This window comes from Sinocyclocheilus rhinocerous, unplaced genomic scaffold (assembly GCF_001515625.1).
Source record: "Sinocyclocheilus rhinocerous isolate Xijiao unplaced genomic scaffold, SAMN03320098_v1.1 scaffold1180, whole genome shotgun sequence".
Classification (NCBI taxonomy): domain Eukaryota; kingdom Metazoa; phylum Chordata; class Actinopteri; order Cypriniformes; family Cyprinidae; genus Sinocyclocheilus; species Sinocyclocheilus rhinocerous.
Window position 1 is genome coordinate 294472 of NW_015665886.1, and position 11238 is coordinate 305709.

Consider the following 11238-nt stretch of genomic DNA (forward strand, 5'->3'; position numbering starts at 1 on the left):
ATAAAAAAAATCATGTGGGTTTTGTAAAAAATTGATTACAGTATACAGATTATGAAATCTGAATATTTTTTATATATCTGAAAAAAGATTTACATTTCTATATTGATTTTTATTTACACACACACACACACACACACACACACACACACACACACAATCATAATGATGACAAAAAATATTAAAAATAATTGTATGAAATCTGAATATTTGTTTATATAGCCAAAGAAATTGTTAAATAAATATGAAGTCTAAAAATATATGTTTAGTGCAAGCATATACTAAAAAAATCCAAATATGTAATTAAGAAGACATATTCGGAGTTATAACTATGTTCAAGATTTACATTTTTATATTCAGAATTTCATATTTTCATAATTATTTCCTGTTTGGCCTTTCATTACACACACACATTATTATATATTATATATAAATATATGAATGTAAGGTCAAAATGTAGATAAAATAAAATATGATATCTGAATATTGAGATGTAATTTGTAATCGTAATAATGTAATAATTCCTAAACTATTACATGATGACTTTTATTAACAAAGGATTAAAAATAATTATATGAAATGTGAATATATATATATATATATTTATATATATATATATCCAAAGAAATATAAAGTAAAAGTATATATTTATTCTAAGTATATAGATATAGTATATCTAAGTGTATAGTAGTATATATCATGTGTGTGTGTGTATAATATAGATATTAATATATATATTATATATTAATTATATAGCATAATATATATTATGCGTACATTACTTTTTCTTAAAGATATTACATTACTAATGAATTTCACAGATATTACAAATAACAGTAGAAGATCTCTCTCTCTCTCTCTCTCTCTCTTATAAATAAGATTTATACAATTAAAAACATTCACATAGCTGTAAGAAAAGAGTCTGATGGGAAAGGAGGGGGTGCTCTTTCACAGAATAGGGAAAAAATTGGTGGTGAAAATTGAACTCTGTAAGACAAGGTGTACTATCAGATCAATCAAAGCTGTGTCTTCCCATGATATTAAAAAAAGCATTGGTCTTCATGTATTGCTCAGTCCCTCCCTGCGTGGAGAGGATTCCTCACAGTGATATACACCGTTCTCTGCTCCCCTGAGTGAATGTAGGGATTTTTCTGAGATTAAGCAGAAAGCTTCAAACGTTACATTCCACCATGCTTATAAAATATTTATGCAACAGCTAAAAACTGATACCTGTGGCTTGTACTTAATGCAACCTGCAGTTATTAACCAGCATCAGACACTGTTATCATCTCTTATAATCACTTGATAGAATACAGACCTAAAGTATTAAAGTAAATAATAAGAGAAAGAAACCTAAAAATCATCTGTCACTGTCACTGGTTTTTAATGAGCTTAGTAATTAGCGCAGCATCAAGCCTAAACATTTATAAATCCCACACATCTGCCATTCTTATATCACTCGCTGTGTAACAAATTAAACATTATTTTTTTCTTTTTAGTTTGACAAAAAAGAATAAAATATATCATTGGAAATACAGCTTGGAAGTATTTGTTATTTTCTAATTTCTCAGATTTTGACACCAATAGCCTTTGAATATTTGCATAATCACAGTTTCTACTGATTGCCTAGTTGAACCAGCATTGTTAAAGGAGCGCCAAACACACTTTATCACTCTTTCCAAAGCACTCAAATAGAAACATTACCTAAATGGCTGGCAAGCTGTGGCTGTTAGCCGAATGCTAATACATGTCAGAAAATGGGGCGAAAATTTATGACACGCCATCTGTTCTCCAGCATGCAGCTCAATGTGTACTTCCAATGTTAGCTCTAGTAAAGACCTCCCCATTCAAACTCACTAATCACTTCTCCTAACAAGAATTAGCTCTTGGTTCAGTCCGCCCAATAATGTTTTCAACTTCTTTCCTCAATGGGATTAAAGTACCATTAATTCTCTCCTAGATCTCCTCTATGAATAATCCCCTCCTGGATACAATATTATTTTGTAATTACAAAACAACCTGCATTATCATATTTTGCTCATTATAGAAGTAATTATTATTTCGGGTTTTCTCAAAGCGATGCATCATTGTCATCGAACATAAAAAGTCATTTTTCAAAGACAAAGTTGTTTATAATTTGTGCTAATATTTGTAGCAGAGGGTGGAACTGAATAATTTCATTTTAAGTATTGACGCTTCTGAAATATGGCAGGGAGTTTTTTAAATACATATTTGGGAAAATATCGATTTTTTTCACCAATATTGCATTTTTGCCAAAAGTATTATGTATTAAAATGTTTCAAATTGCTATGCAGAATTTATATATAATAATTTCTATTCCAAATTGATTATTTCAATATAAATTATTATTATATATTATTTATAAATTATTATTATTATTATTATTATTATTATATACGTATGCATACACACATTTACATCTATTATTTAGTATTTAAATTATTATATAAAATGTATTATTATTATTATTATTCCCATTTTAAGTAACACAAGCTGTACGATACAGTGATTTTTTTTTTTATCTCTGACTTCTCTCTATTTTCAGTGTGGCATTTAATATGGCTTGGCGTTTGCTTTTGCAGAGAGGAAAAAATGGTAAAGGTTATTGAGAATTCCATCCAATCCATCTGTCCAAACAAGTTTATTTTTGCATTCGTCTTTTTCGGATCCCCCCAGGTCTAATGATGTCTAATCCTGTCTGATGAAGCGCTAAAGATTTCCCATATCCTAAAACAGTAAAAACCTAATTGTCGGGCCATGGTCTAATTTAGTGTTCAGTGTTTTATATGGCCGGCATCTTTAGCCCTTTTCCATGGTCTCTAAAGAGGCGTACGTTATGATCCCGCTGTCAGTAAAATCAATCCTTATCAATTTTAAAGTTCACATTTTGATTTCATGACTTTCTGGGGACCAGCCTAGGCTGAAAATGGCTATTCCAGCCCCTTTTTTTCTGCACTCCATCTGCCTATTTATTGATTGTCCCTTTTTCTTTCTGTGCTGTGAAGAGGCAGAGAGAGAGAAACGACTGTGACACTAGTTAAAGAGTTAGTTGAGTTAAAGGCTCAGTCTGTACGTAACATCAGCTAATCCCACTCAAGTCCCCTCTTAAGTACTTGTTCACTTAAGCTACTGTCACTGAATTAGTTAACAACATATCAAGTGCCATATTTTATGTGTGAACAGATGCAGGTTTAATGTGAAATTACATAAAAATTGAGCAGATCTCAGTCAATCCCTAATAAGGACTGAGTCTTTTTATTTTTTGTTTTATGCCTTTGCTAGCAAGTGTACAAGCAAAGTTATTAAATTTTTCTTGGCAACCTAGAGTGGTACAAACATTGCAGTGCTGGATAGAGGGCCTGAGGATATATGGGTGCTTCTGTGATAACTGCCCACTAAGTGGGTGGGACAAGGATGCCATGACCCTGCTGGCCTTACTACCAGTCCCTGCTAACAGCTTTGGCCCAGAGGTCAGCCCAATTTCCCCACTGCTGAGTACTCATTACACACATGGCCTGTGATAAATGCCCATAGCTGCACGTGGCTGCGTTGTCACTGCACTGGTCGCTAGGGAGGCTGCTCGAGACTGATAGTCTGAGAGTCTCAGAAGGAGCGGTTACTAAGCAACCCTTACCTGAGCCTCCCTCTCACTGCATCCTCTTTCCTCCAACTCTTTCTTACTTTTACTCTTTTAACTTACTCTCATTCCATTTTTTCCCTCATGCTCTCAGTCTCTCTGAGCTGTTATTGCAGATCTTTTTCTCTCACACTGAGGAAGAAAGGATATGGTGATGTGTATTAACGAAAACACTCTCTTGCTCTGTTCCAAAACCTAGTGGACTGCCTACAGAAGGTGCATTGTGCGGCATCATAGGTACACTGCTATGTTAATTACCCCTTGAAAAAGTGTGCTTAATTATATTAGATGTGCATTTATAGTGTACTTCAAATCTTAAAAGAATATAAAAAAAATATATGAATGTTTCTTAACACACTTATGTACACTTTATGAAGTGCACTTATTAAATGTCAAATCAAAATGTTTACTTTAAAGTACATTTTAAATCTATTATCTTTTGTCATGCTCTAAAGAATTACAGTTACTTTGATCACACATGTAAAATACTTGATTAAAATTGTAACTGTTATTTGATATTCCATTTAAAGTTGATATTTGAGCTTCATCATTACAAATTTGTAATAACAAATATATTTAAATATTGACATATAAGTTTCAGTAGAAATGACATTAAAGCATATTTTAGTTTACCATGCTGTCGTACATTTGGTAGTAAATTTTAGAATTTAGAAATTAAGAAATTACATATAAAGACGGACTTAAGTTCTACTTATGTGTTTCAATAAACAAACAAACAAAAAACTCTAAATGCATGTTAATATAATTGTAGACTTTAATGAATTTACATTTAATTGCCATTAACAAGCAATTACGTCTCCTCAGACATTTCATTCAGTTCTTACATCCGTAATAATTACTCTTTTAAGAAGTAAGATACACTAAAGTGTAATGCTTTTTTCACAAGAGTATGCTGCAATGATAACTAGTTTTAGCCAATGTCTAAATCAAATCAGTATGATATATATATATATATATATATATACTTTAGTAAAATCAGTTGCAAACCAAGTCCCCACATTATTTGTGCAGCACTTCAGTTTTGATATATGCACTGTTCCAAGTCCGAAATTTAAAGAAATTAAGTAATGAAATCAGTAATGAGGTTCCATGACTTAGAGGGCAGCTTACTATGTGGGCAGCGAGGCAACTTACTTAGTTTGCAAAACTGAGCTTATATCTTTCTCTCGTTTGTGTCTCACCCCACATATTTGCTAAGACTATGAAAATAATAGTAATGATAGTAGTTAATAGTAATGAAAATAGTTGCACCACAAAATGCAGTAAAGTCGTAAGAGCGATTTTCTTTAAAGGGACACTAAGAGACCTTCACATCACATCAAAGACCTTTGAAAGTCTTTGTTTGACTTAAAGGGTGATTATCTTGGGGGGTTCATTTATGTAGTTATTTTGGTGTACCAAGAATTACCAGTGATGGACACAAGTGGATTACTGTTTACCGCTACTTAAATCAGACTTTGGAATTGTTTTTTCAACCGTCTGTTTTTAAACGGATACACAAACGCACACACAAACGCTGCACCTAGGATCTGTGTGTAGATGTATTTTGTGTTAACATAATTATCTCAGGGCCTCAAATCCATTCGCAGTCATGGGATTCAGAAACCAAATAAAGACAATATAAAGAGTCCCCAGGGCTGTCTTTGGCTGTGTGTTTACGTTAGGGAAGAACTGATGGTAATTCATTGAGTGGCAGCAGAGGGCGTTCTCCTGCCTGGTGCCAGGCATTCTGTGCCCTGTTCTACTGCCACCTGTGCCACCCTTTAGATATTAAATATAGGGGAGAGCAAGCTTTATTGTCACACTTTTTACTTCAGTGAATATTTATTAGGTTAAGTTTATTTTTGAAACTCAATTTTTGTGTAGACACATACCCTAAAGCAGTGGTTCTCAACCTTTTTGACTCAAAGGCCCCCTGTTGTTGGCATTTCCTGTATTTCTGCTGTAATTGACAAAGTTGCTTGTTTAAAAAAAATATATAAATTATTTACAGAAACTGTGAATATAGATATATTAAATCAGGGGTGGCGAACTCCGGTCCTGGAGAGCCGCAGCCCTGCAGAGTTCTTCTCCAACCCTAATTAAAACTCACCTGCCTGTAGCTTTCTAGTAACCCACCCGACCTTGATTAGCTTGTTCAGGTGTGTTTGATTAGGGTTGAAGCAAAACTCTGCAGGGCTGCGGCTCTCCAGGACCGATGTTCGCCACCCTTGTATTAAATGAACCACGATTCATTGTGTGATTCCAGAAGTTTCAAAAACGGTATATTTTTCAATAAAACAATAGTTATTGAGGAACAATACAAAAACCGTTTTGATTTTATGTGTTTTTTAGCATTTTAATTTAGATTAGAGTTAGATTGTTTTATCATAATTTTATTTGATTTATTTAAATACTTTTAAGCTATCCTGCTGCCCTGTGGGCCCTGGCCTCCTGGTTGAGAACCGCTGCCTAACAGTCTTGGCTATTTCCACTGTTAAGGTCCAGGAAAAAAAGATATTTAATAAATACTAATGATGAATAAATATTAAAAATGTAAGTTCACTTATTAAGGAAAATAAAAAAAACTTTTAGAAAATAAGCAATTTGATGCTTTTGAATTTTATATTTTCCATTTATGCTTTTCCATTAATTATTTTCTGCCTAATTTGCTGTTTTTTTCCCATCTTAAAAAGCTCCTATTGAGGTTGTCACAATACATGGGAGCTAAGTTTAAGCATAAAATATGTAAGAAAAAAATCACAGAAAAGGTATCTTTCAGAAGTACCAAACTGTTGTTATACCGTATTGGCCCGAATATAAGACGACCCTGATTATAAGACGACCCCCCCTTTTTCCAGATGTACCTTTTGGAAAAAGGCTTTTTAAAAACCAAATCTTGTTTTTTCTCAGTAAAACACATTTTGTCTTCAATTATTTTCATATTGCATATTTTTCCTATTTTAATTTTTGTTTTGAAAGTATGGTAAAAACTGGTAAAATGTACCAACAATCACATTAAAAAAAATATACACTTTTTAGAAAAAAATATCGTCTTATATTCGGGACAATACGGTATTTTTTAAATGAATTTTCTACTATAAAACACATTTGGCATTGAAAATGGCTTACCTGATGTTCACCTTTTGGTTAAAATCTGATTATATGCCTGTGTGGTTATATTATGTTTACTAGTTTATACAACAGGTATGATAACTTTGGTATTCTAGTTTGGACAACATATTATTCAGATAAAAATGTTTGAAACCAACATACAAAACCACTGCTAGAGAAAACTCAGTCACTTCTCGCCATTAGCAAACCATTTAATGCACATTTTGCCTCAATAAATTCCAAATTTGCTGCTTATTAATAGTTAGTAAGATAGTTGTTAAGTTTAGGTATTGAGTAGGATTATGGATGTAGAATATGGTCATGCAGAATATGTGCTTTATAAGTACTAATAAACAGCCGATATGTTAATAATAGGCATGCTAATAAGCAACTAGTTAATAGTGAGAATTGGTCCCTATATTAAAGTGTTACTGGAAACTCATTTAACCAATTGAACTTTTGATTTGAAACAAGATATTGCCCCGCATGACAACCTGCCCCAATCTCTCCTATATATCACTTTCTCCCCAATGTTCCAAATAAAAACCCATAATGGCAGCTGTAGTGCAGTACGCTCAATGACTAACCATCCAATCAGTTCCCTGCTTTAGCTCTTGCCAATGCATTGCGGTGATTGAGCAGCTCAGCAGGGCATAATGCCAGGCTTAACTCTCCACTGCAGCAGACACAGCCCTAAACAGCTGGCATACAGCACCTCAGTGGGCCATTACTGCAGCGAACATGATGATAATATAAGTGTAGTGCATTGTAGCTTATTTTCTGCATAAAAGTACAGCACGTAAGAACAGAATAATAATCACTGACATTGTTTACCATTGTGCCAGACGCTTTGTAGTTATGAACATCAGCGTGAGTGTGTGTGTTATGTGTACGAGAGCGGGATCCTCTGAAGGCAGATCACAGGCAGTTCGGAGAGAGGAGAGAATAGGTGCTAAAACACCATCTAACAGACCTCCCTTTCATTCCTGAAGAAACAAACACATCTTGCATGTGTACTGAAGATGCCACAGTGTGCACTCAAAGCCTTTGAACGTGTCCATCTGGGTGTTTAAATGAGTCTGAATGACATTTTTTGTTGCTGTAAGAGCCTTATTGTTTGAATACATAGGCATTACAGTTGACTTAGTGATAGAGAAAAGTCTGAATAGCTATTGGTTTTAAAAAAATAAATGTGTGGGAATTGTTTTCTCAATGTTGCATACAAGAGTCATTTACGAAACAAAATGACTATAAAATTGAATGCAGCTCTGCCAGTGCTATCCTGAGACTGACAGAAGACGTAGAACTTCTCTATATATACACAGAGCACAGCAACGTACATACTCAAACGCAACTCAACGTAAAGAGAAACAGATTGCCGGTGAGGTATCATGGAGTCTGCCAAAGTGTTCATGATGTATTGAGATTCACTCTGACACTAATTACCTTAAATTAACAGTAGAGTTTGGTGTGACAGTTCAGGTAACTATTTTTCTATCAGTTTCAGATGAATGGGTTGGGGGAGTTGCTTGAAGGATGCTGTTGACAATTGGATTCTCAACGTATCTGCTGCAATCAATTTTTTCCCTCCTCCCCTCTTTCCCCTCTCCCTCCCCTGTTTCTCTCCTCTCCCCCTCTCTCCATCTGTGATGTGAGGGGGGCATCGACACAACCACGGCAATTAAGATGTTATGAGTTTATGTGTGTGTGACACCACGGATATTGTCTTAAAATACCACTAGGTCTCAGATGAACCTGCAACATGACTGCACTTGCTCATGTATAGAGATTGTTCATGTTCTGTCAATGCACTGCATGTAAGATAATGGCTAAGTCAGACAATAAAGATTTGTTTCCAAATGGAGTACAAAAACTATTTCAAATATTTAGGGGGGGAGACACATTGAACTCACTGAAAGGACCCTATGAAATTGCTTGATAAACTGTATTTTTTTCCTATGTTGATGCATTTTCTATTAAAACAAGGACATTTTGAAGAGCTTGTTTATTTATGTTATAAGCATAAACAGATTTCCTTGATAGTCAGTTGCATGTGTATCAGTGGGAGGAGCATTCTAATTCTTGAGAGCATTTGATTGGACAAAAAATCTGTGTAGTGCAGGATGAGTCAATACTTTTGGCCTGCTTTCCCGAAAGAGAAAGATTGTAAATTTAATGTGTAAATCTGCATAGTTATATATATTTCTGAAAAGCTAGCACACATGGATTAAAACTCCTTTTTTTTAAAACAGGGACTTTAAGGTGATATAATTGCTACACAACTGAAAGCATTAAACTGATCAAAAGTGACAAATTTAGTAAATGTAAAAGCCGTTACTATTTAAAATAAATGCTTTCTATTCAAAGAATCCAGAAAAATATGTATCACTTTTCCCACAAAAATATAAAGCAGAATAATTGATCTTAAGAAATGTTTCTTAAGCACATCAGCATATTAGAATGATTTCTAAAGACTGGAGTAAAATTCAGCTTTGCTATCACAGGAATAAATTAAATTTTAATATGTTTTAAAATAGAAAACAGTTATTTAAAATGTAAAAATATTTCATAATATTACTAATTTTATTGTATTTTTCATCAAATAAATGCAGTCTTGGTGAACATAAGTGACTTCTTTGAAAAACATTAAAAAATATTACCAATCCCAAATGTTTGAATGATAGTGTATCTATTTATATTATATTATATTATATTATATTATATTATATTATATTATATTATATTATATTATATTATATTATATTATATTATATTATATTATATTATAAACCCTACCCAATACCATCCTGTTGAATGTCTCTAAGTTCCCCTCAGTCTATTTAGCTGGTGTGCCGGAGTAGATTATGTGCTCCAGCCTCTCTAAAGAGAGCTTAGGGAGGATTTGTGGCTTGGTGGAAAGGACCAAGAAAAATGTTTTCTGATCAATTATTCACCATCTCACAATACCTTTCAGGCAGAGCATTGCATCTGTGGCAGCTCGGCATTACACCTTCATCTCTCTCTCTCTCAACTACCCCAGGCCTCCCTCTGCCACCCCCAGAGAGCAGCCCAGCTAACAGCCAAGATGCTGTGGATAATGGTAGCAATTAATAACATGCCATAATCCAGGACTAGACAAGCAGGGGGTGGAGCGACGGAATGTGCATGTGTTTTTGTGTGCGGCCGTGTGTGTGTGTGAAATCTGAGGGATGCAGGTGTTGTGTGCTTTTAGAGTTGTGCGTTGCATTTCAGGGCTCTGCGTTTTGTGCCAAGCCGCAGTTCAGCTCGCACCACACTGGCACATAGCTGAGTGCCGGCAGAGGAGCGTTTGCCGCTGCGCAAGTTCGCCGACACAGCTAGTCTATTGTGCCTGGCTGAGTGTAGAGTGTAAACTGCGTCACACAGGTGTGAGGCCATGCTAACCTTGAGCGCAGCAACTACCGGCAGCATGGTGTTAATGTTTTCTGGTTGATATCTTGAAAGGAGGGTGCCGTAAGACACATATAACTTGTTTGTGTCTTTTAGCAAACTCATGCCACATAAGAACATACTAACAGTTATATCACAAACTGAGGCACTGTTTCAAAGCTATTACCGTCTGGAATGGGAATATGCGAATACCTTGACCCTGATTTTGTCTTTTGTTTAGAAAAGAAAAGATTTGTTCATCCAAAATGAAAATTCTGTTATTACATTCTTACACTTGTGTTCTAGTCCTCAAATTATTCATGTTGTTTCCTATTGTAATGAATTGGGTCCTCAACCTTCCAAAAAACACAAAAACACCATAAAAGTTGAATAAAAGTGATCCATATGACTTCTATACTTTATTTCAAGTCTTCTGAACCCATATCATAGTTTTGTGGGAGGAACATTGAAATATAAAATCTTAATATCTGGAGTGTCTTAATGATAGAAATATAGAGATTTGTGATTCATTAATGAATCATTGTTTTAAGTTAAATCTTTTTAATGAATTATTTGATCCAGTTGACAAAACCAACCCAGCAGGCACCGGATGTCAATATAAAGTCAGGTTGATGATGGACCTTATTTTGGTTGAGAATGCAAATCGGGTTGACGTAAGTATTTGATGTTAATGTTATTAATGTTGGATTTTGGTTACTTAACAACACAACCTAAAAACAACAAAATATCAACGTCAGTATTAGACATCAAATTAACATTGACATTATACGTTGAACTTACATTGAAGTTTGTTCACCCGACGTCGCAACTAAAATTTAACCAAATATCAACGTCTTATGACATTGTGTGGCCTACTGGAAATCTGAATGATTAATTCATGAATTGGACAGGTCTGGTACAGGTCTGGTTCTTGAGTTCAACTCACTTCGAATCAGTAATTGAAGTGATTAATAGCTTGTTGGAAAGCAAGATCAGTGAATGGCAACTTAAATTTAGTAACTTAGTAAGTTTTCCGTCCAGAAGGCTTGGAATATTGAGAG